Here is an 8,444-nt window from a genome sequence, read left to right as displayed (position 1 = left end):
CTCTCTTTTCCGTTCGTCACTTTCTTGCTTGCCTTGTCATTATGGCTAGTCCTTTATCTACTCCTTTGTCTCCCAGGAACGAAGTTCTTAATTTTAAACAAAGGGAGGGAGAAAATCTAAAAGATGCTTGGTACAGAATTTGCAATGCGCAAAATAGATCTACTAGGAAGCAATCTACTTCCGTTCTTCTTCGCAATTTTTATGTAGGAATCACTCCTTGGAATAGATATATCCTTGGTACCATTACCGGAGGAAATTTCTTGGGTAGCCATACTTTTGATTCTTATAATGCTATGATAGATTTGTTTGGCCCACCACCTCTTTTGGTTAATGGAACCATTTTAACTTTGGAACATGTGATGTAACGGCTTGAAATTAATTGCCACCGTGGAGTTGATTGAAAATTTGGATAGAAATATCCATAAGCAAATTACCCAATATGGATCGAAGGTAGGAGTTGCTCCTAAAAGTTTTAAAGAAAAGGGACCTATGGTTAATGAGAAGATAGATCAAGATTCCACTAGAATTGACAAAATTGAGGATATTATTACCAATCTTGGGTCTGCCTTTTCTTCCATGAAAAACACTCCTCCTAATGCTAATATTTCTAAATTGATGTATGTTCATAAAAATAAGGGTGAAACTTCTAGTAAGGAAAATGCGGACCTCAAATCCATAAGTGTTCACCCCAATTTTCTCGCTATCCTTAAGGAACCTTTTGCTACAAATGATTTTCTTGATTTCGTGCCTAGGAGTTTGATAATTAATAAAAATAAAGAAACTCCTAAAAGTTATAGGTGTCTTATTGAATAATTACCTACCAAAGAGGGCAACACCTAGATATATCCTTGCTTTTATGCCTAGCTAGGGGCGTTAAACGATAGCGCTTGTTGGGAGGCTACCCAATTTTATTTTGTATTCCTTGCTTTTTGCTCCTGTTTAGTAATAAATAATTTATCTAGACTCTGTTTTGTTTGTGTTTTTTGTGTTTAATTAGTGTTTGTGCCAAGTAGAACCGTTGGGAATACTTGGGGAAAGTCTTTTTGATCTTGCTGTAAAAAACAGAAACGTTAGTGCTCACGAGAATTGCTGCCATTTTTATTTGGAGAGTGCTATTTAGTTAATTATTTTTTCAGATTATTAATAGATAAATTCCTCACGTCCATAAATTTATTTTAGAATTTTTCGGGTTCTAGAAGTTTGCGTTAGCTACAGATTACTACAGGCTATTCTGTTTTTGACAGATTCTGTTTTTCGTGTGTTGTTTGCTTATTTTGATGAATCTATGGCTAGTAAAAGAGTTTATAAACCATAGAGAAGTTGGAATTCAGTAGGTTTAACACCAATATAAATAAATAATGAGTTCATTACAGTACCTTGAAGTGATGATTTACCTTCTTATACTAACGGAGCTTACGAGTTTTCTGTTAAGTTTTGTGTTGTGAAGTTTTCAAGTTTTGGGTAAAGATTTGATGGATTATGGAACAAGGAGTGGCAAGAGCCTAAGCTTGGGGATGCCCATGGCACCCCAAGGTAAAATTCAAGGACACCAAAAATCCTAAGCTTGGGGATGCCCCGGAAGGCATCCCCTCTTTCGTCTTCGTCTATCGGTAACTTTACTTGGAGCTATATTTTTATTCACCACATGATATGTGTTTTGCTTGGAGCGTCTTGTATGATTTGAGTCTTTGATTTTTAGTTTACCACAATCATCCTTTCTGTACACACCTTTTGAGAGAGACTCACATGATTGGGAATTTATTAGAATACTCTATGTGCTTCACTTATATCTTTTGAGCTATATAGTTTCTGCTCTAGTGTTTTACTTATAACCTTTAGAGCACGGTGGTGGTTATATTTTATAGAAATAATTGTTCTCTGATGCTTCACTTATATTATTTTGAGAGTCCTTTAGAACAACATGGCAATAATAAAAACTTTCATATAAGTGCATTGAATACTAAGAGAAGTTTGATACTTGATGATTGTTTTGAGATATGGAGATGGTGATATTAGAGTCATGCTAGTTGAGTAGTTGTGAATTTAAGAAATACTTGTGTTAAAGTTTGTGATTCCTGTAGCATGCACGTATGGTGAACCATTATGTGATGAAGTCGGAGCATGATTTATTTATTTATTGTCTTCCTTATGAGTGGCGGTCGGGGACGAGCGATGGTCTTTTCCTACCAATCTATCCCCCTAGGAGCATGCGCGTAATACTTTGCTTTGATAACTTGTAGATTTTTACAATAAGTATGTGAGTTCTTTATGACTAATGTTGAGTCCATGGATTATACGCACTCTCACCCTTCCACCATTGCTAGCCTCTCTAGTATTGCGCAACTTTCGCCGGTACCATAAACCCACCATATACCTTCCTCAAAATAGCCACCATACCTACCTATCATGGCATTTCCATAGCCATTCTGAGATATATTGTCATGCAACTTTCCATCGTTCTGTTACTATGACACGCTTCACCATTGTCATATTGCTTGCATGATCATGTAGTTGATATCGTATTTGTGGCAAAGCCACCGTTCATAATTCTTCATACATGTCACTCATGCATCATTGCACATCCCGGTACACCGCCGAAGGCATACACATAGAGTCATATCTTGTTCTAAGTATCGAGTTGTAAGTAAATAAAGTGTGATGATCGTAATTATTAGAGCATTGTCCTAGTGAGGAAAGGGTGATGGAGGCTATGATTCCCCCACAAGTCAGGATGAAACTATGGACGAAAAATAAATAAATAAAAAGGAAAAAAAGAGAAAGAAGGCCCAAAGAAAAAAAAAGAAAATGAGAGAAAAAGAGAGAAGGGACAATGTTACTATCCTTTTTCCACACTTGTGCTTCAAAGTAGCACCATGATCTTCATGATAGAGAGTCTCCTATGATATCACTTTCATATACTAGTGGGAATTTTTCATTATAGAACTTGGCTTGTATATTCCAATGATGGGTTTCCTCAAAATGCCCTAGGTCTTCGTGAGCAAGCGAGTTGGATGCACACCCACTTAGTTTCTTTTGTTGAGCTTTCATACACTTATAGCTCTAGTGCATTCATTGCATGGCAATCCCTACTCACTCACATCGATATCTATTGATGGTCATCTCCATAGCCCGTTGATACGCCTAGTTGATGTGAGACTATCTTCTCCCTTTTTGTCTTCTCCACAACCACCATTCTATTCCACCATAGTGCTATATCCATGGCTCACGCTCATATATTGCGTGAAGATTGAAAAAGTTTGAGAACATCAAAAGTACGAAACAACTGCTTGGCTTGTCATCGGGGTTGTGCATGATTTAAATATTTTGTGTGGTGAAGATAGAGCATAGCCAGACCATATGATTTTGTAGGGATAACTTTCTTTGGCCATGTTATCTTGAGAAGACATGATTGCTTAGTTAGTATTCTTTAAGTATTATTATTTGTATGTCCATATTAAACTTTTATCTTGAATCTTATGGATCTGAACATTCATGCCACAATAAAGAAAAATTACATTGAGAAATATGTTAGAAAGCATTCCACATCAAAAATTCTTCTTTTGTCATTTACCTACTTGAGGACGAGCAGGAATTAAGCTTGGGGATGCTTGATACGTCTCCAATGTATCTATAATTTTTGATTGCTCCATGCTATTATATTATCTATTTTGGATGTTAATGGGCTTTATTTTACACTTCTATATCATTTTTGGGACAAACCTACTAATCGGAGGCCCAGCCCAAATTGCTGTTTTTTTTGCCTATTTTAGGGTTTAGAAGAAAAGGAATATCAAACGGAGTCCAAACGGAATGAAACCTTCGGGAACGTGATATTCTCAACAAACGTGGTCCAGGAGACTTGGAGTGGGCGTCAAGAAACAAAGGAGGCAGCCACGAGGTAGGGGGCGCACCCTCCACCCTCGTGGGCCCTCCGTTGCTCCACCGACGTACTTCTTCCTCCTATATATATCCACGTACCCCCCCCCCAAACATCCAGGAGCACCATGAAAACCTAATTCCACCGCTACAACCTTCTGTACCCGAGAGATCCCATCTTGGGGCCTTTTCCGGAGCTCCACCGGAGGGGGCATCGATCACGGAGGGCCTCTACATCAACTCCATGGCCTCTCCGGTGATGTGTGAGTAGTTTACTTCAGACCTACTGGTCCATAGTTATTAGCTAGATGGCTTCTTCTCTCTCTTTGGATCTCAATACAAAGTTCTCCTTGATCTTCTTGGAGATCTATTCGATGTAATCTTCTTTTACGGTGTGTTTGTCGAGATCCGATGAATTGTGGGTTTATGATCCAAATTATCTATGAACAATATTTGATTCTCCTCTGAATTCTTTTATGTATGATTGGTTTATCTTTGCAAGTCTCTTCGAATTATCAGTTTGGTTTGGCCTACTAGATTGATCTTTCTTGCAATGGGAGAAGTGCTTAGCTTTGGGTTCAATCTTGCGGTGTTCGATCCCAATGACAGAAAGGGAACCGACACGTATTGTATTGTTGCCATCGAGGATAAAAAGATGGGGTTTATATCGTATTGCATGAGTTTATCCCTCTACATCATGTCATCTTACTTAAAGCATTACTCTGTTCTCTTGAACTTAATACTCTAGATGCATGCCGGATAGCGGTCGATATGTGGAGTAATAGTAGTAGATGCAGAATCGTTTCGGTCTACTTGTCACGGACGTGATGCCTATATCTTTACCTAATAATAAAGCAAATTGGGTTTCGTTCGTCTGTCATGGCATTTTTCATAAAAGTCCCTCTATTTCAGAGAATTCAACCCGCGGTTCTGTTTTAAGTTAAAACGAATCGTTATTTTCGTATTTTACACAAAAGTCCCTGTCTTTTCTTGTAATCAACCCGTCATCTGGATTTAAGTCACAACCGAACCGTTATTTTACATTTTTTGAAACCCCCCCTGATGTTTTAGGTAATTCATCCGTGGATCATATTTAAGTCAAACAAATGATTTTTAAAATCATCCATATCTTTTAAACCGTAACTCCGATTTGAACATGTTATATATGAAATTTGATTAGAAAAATATATAGAATATGAATATGAGATTATTTTTACCTGTTAAGTATTTTTAAATATTATTTTGGAATATATTTGAGTCAAACCAAATGATTTTCTAAATTATCTGTATCTTTTAAACCGTAACTTTGATTTTAACATATTATATATGAAATTTTATTAGAAAAATGTGTGGAATCTAAATATGATGTTAATTTTACCTGTTAAATATTTTTAAAATATTGTTATGGAAGCAAATTATAATTTATAGCGCAAGATTCATTTTTTTCATACCGGCGGCGATTCGGATTGCAAATAAACACCCCACTATAACCATATACGAAAAAGAAAACATTGATAACTACACATGCATACCTCTGAAAAATGTCGCAGGGGAAAACAACAGATTTCTCATCGCCAGAGTGAGAGAAAGCGAGCGAGAGAGAGAGAGGGAGAGAGAGAGGGAGAGGGAGGAGAGAGGGAGAGAGAGACGCCTTAGGATTAACCATATTCAACACACATTTTTTGTTGTTTTGTGTGAACATAGAGGCCATCACCGGTGAGAGTGAGAAGGAGGATAAGCGGCAACACAAATATGATGCCTCGCAAAAATAAAGGAGATGGACCTATTGTGGTCTTGAGTGATGGTTGTTGAGTTAAGAGCATGTGTTATATTTTCTCTCCCGTTGCAACGCATGGGCTCTTTTGCTAGTACATGATCATACCTAGATATTCTTATAACTATGCTCAATTCTATCAATTTCTCGACAGTAATTCGTTTACCCACCGTAATACTTATGCTCTTGAGAGAAGCCACTAGTGAAACCTATGGCCCCCGGGTCTATCTTCCATCATATTATTCTTCCAATACTTAGTTATTTATATTGCCATTTATTTTACTTGCATCTTTTATTTCTCTTTATCATAAAAATACCAAAAATATTATCTTACCATATCTATCAGATCTCACTCTCGTAAGTGACCGTGAAGGGATTGACAACCCCTTTATCGTGTTAGTTGCGAGGTTCTTATTTGTTTGTGTAGGTGAGTGGGACTTGAGCATGATCTCCTACTGGATTGATACCTTGGTTCTCAAAAACTGAGGGAAATACTTACGCTACTTTACTACATCACCCTTTCCTCTTCAAGGGAAAACCAACGCAGTGCTCAAGAGGTAGCATTAGTTTAAAGGGGTTAAACGGGACAAAGGACACGAGGAATTTATACTGGTTCGGCCCCTTACGGTGAAGGTAAAAGCCTAATCCAGTTTGAGGTGGTATTGCTAGGGTTTCGATTGTCAAGGAGCGAATACGCTCAGTCTGGCTTTCGATCTGTTGTTTTCTTCCCCTAAGCCGCTGCTGGGCCATCCCCTTATATACACGGGTTGACGCTCCGCGGCTCAAAGAGTCCCGGCCGGCTCATACAAACGTGTCCGGCCCGGTGACTTATCTTACATGCCTTACAATACAAGTCACATATACATGGCGGTTTACACTTACGGGCCTTAAGCCGCCTTTAGGCTTTGGGCCCTTTAACAAACCTACTACATGAACCGCCATATTCAACATATTCATGGGCTTGGTTTATGAACCGCCATTGGGATAACCCGGCCCCTCCTGGGCGGGTCATATCCAATAGTCATATCCCCAACAGTATGTAACCGCTAGATCTTTGGTGATGGCTATATATTCCTGCACCCACCACCTACACTCAGAGAGAGCAACCAGGATGAAGCCACCACTTCCCATATCCATTTTCTGAGAGAACCACCTACACTTGTGTTGAGATCAAGGCATTCCACTCCAACCATTTGATCCTTGATTTCTAGCCCCCTCAAGTTGCTTTCCACTCTAATCCTTCTCCCACCATCATGCCAAATTTGTGAGAGAGTGACTGAGTGTTGAGGAGACCATCTTTTGAAGAACAAGAGCAAGGAGTTCATCAACAACAACAACATCTATTACCTTTTGGAGAGTGGTGTCTGCTAGATTGGTTAGGTGTCACTTGGGAGTAGGGATGGCAATGGGTACCCATTACCCATGTACCCTGCGGGTAAAAACCCTATTTGGGCAAGGGTATGGGTCAAAAAATACCCATGGGTACATAAATAGGAAAATTTCATACCCATTAGGTATAGTGGGTACGGGTATGGTTTAGTATAACCCATACCCATGTACCCGTATATATTCTGACAAATAGGCCTTATATATTATTTATTCGGATATTAAACATATTATATGTGCATAAATCCCACAACCCTAAAAAGACCTCATCATGCATTCATGTTAGGCCGCTACACCATAGTAGCTAGCCCACGAATGAGTATGTGTTGCTATCATGATGTGTTGTTGTTTATAAATTGTTATTATAAGTTGTTGTTCATGACTATGTAATGCTCAAATTGATGTGTTGCAAATTTGGATAATTTTACCCGCGGGTACCGATTTACCCTGATGGGTGACGGGCATGGAAAAAAATTGTACCCATCAACGGGTATGGGTACGGGTGATGGGTAAGGTTTGGGATGACGAGTAAGGGTATGGGGTGGCTCCACCCGTACCCAAACCCTACGGGTGCCATCCCTACTTGGGAGCCTCCAAATCATGAGTTGAACCAAGGATTTTGTAAGGGCAAGGAGATCGCCTACTTCGTGAAGATCTACCCCGAGTGACGCTAGTCCTTCGTGAGCGTAAGCCATGATGGAATAGACAAGGTTTCTTCTTCATTGACCCTTCGTGAGTGGAGCCCTCCGTGGACTCGCGTAGCCATTACCCTTCGTGGATTGAAGTATCCATCAACGTGGATGTAGGATAGCACCACCTATCGAAACCACGCTAAAAATCTTCGTGTCTTCATTGCATTTGATATCTCCGACCCCTGTCGTGGGATTGTCACGTCAGATGTCCTAGTGTGAGGACTTAGTCGTGGATCCATCGCACTAGGTTAGCTTACAGGGGTTAAATGGTACAAAGGACACGGGAGTTTATACTGGTTCGGCCCCTTGCGGTGAAGGTAAAGGCCTAATCTAGTTGGAGGTGGTATTGCTTAGGTTTCGATTACCAGGGAGAGATTACGCTTGACCTAGTTCTTGATCTGTTGTCTGTCCTCCTAACTCGCCGCTGGGTTGTCCCTTTATATACTCAGGTTGATGCCCGGTGGCTTACAGAGTCCCGGCCGGCTCATAAACGTGTCCGTCCCGATGACTTAATTATAATTGCCTTATAATACAAGTCACATACATATGGCGGTTTACACCTACGGACCTTAAGCCGCCTTTGGGCCTTGGGCTCGTCATAAGTCATCCTCATGAACCGCCATCTTCGAGTCCTTCTTGGGCTTCGTCTTTGTGAGTCGTCGGGAGTATAACAGGGCCCCTCCTGGGCGGGTTAACTCAGTAGCTATATCCCCAAC

Source organism: Triticum urartu, chromosome 4A (genome assembly GCF_056163025.1).
Source record: "Triticum urartu cultivar PI428250 chromosome 4A, HENAU_Tu73, whole genome shotgun sequence".
In the NCBI taxonomy this organism is placed as follows: domain Eukaryota; kingdom Viridiplantae; phylum Streptophyta; class Magnoliopsida; order Poales; family Poaceae; genus Triticum; species Triticum urartu.
This window is presented reverse-complemented; position numbering follows the sequence as displayed.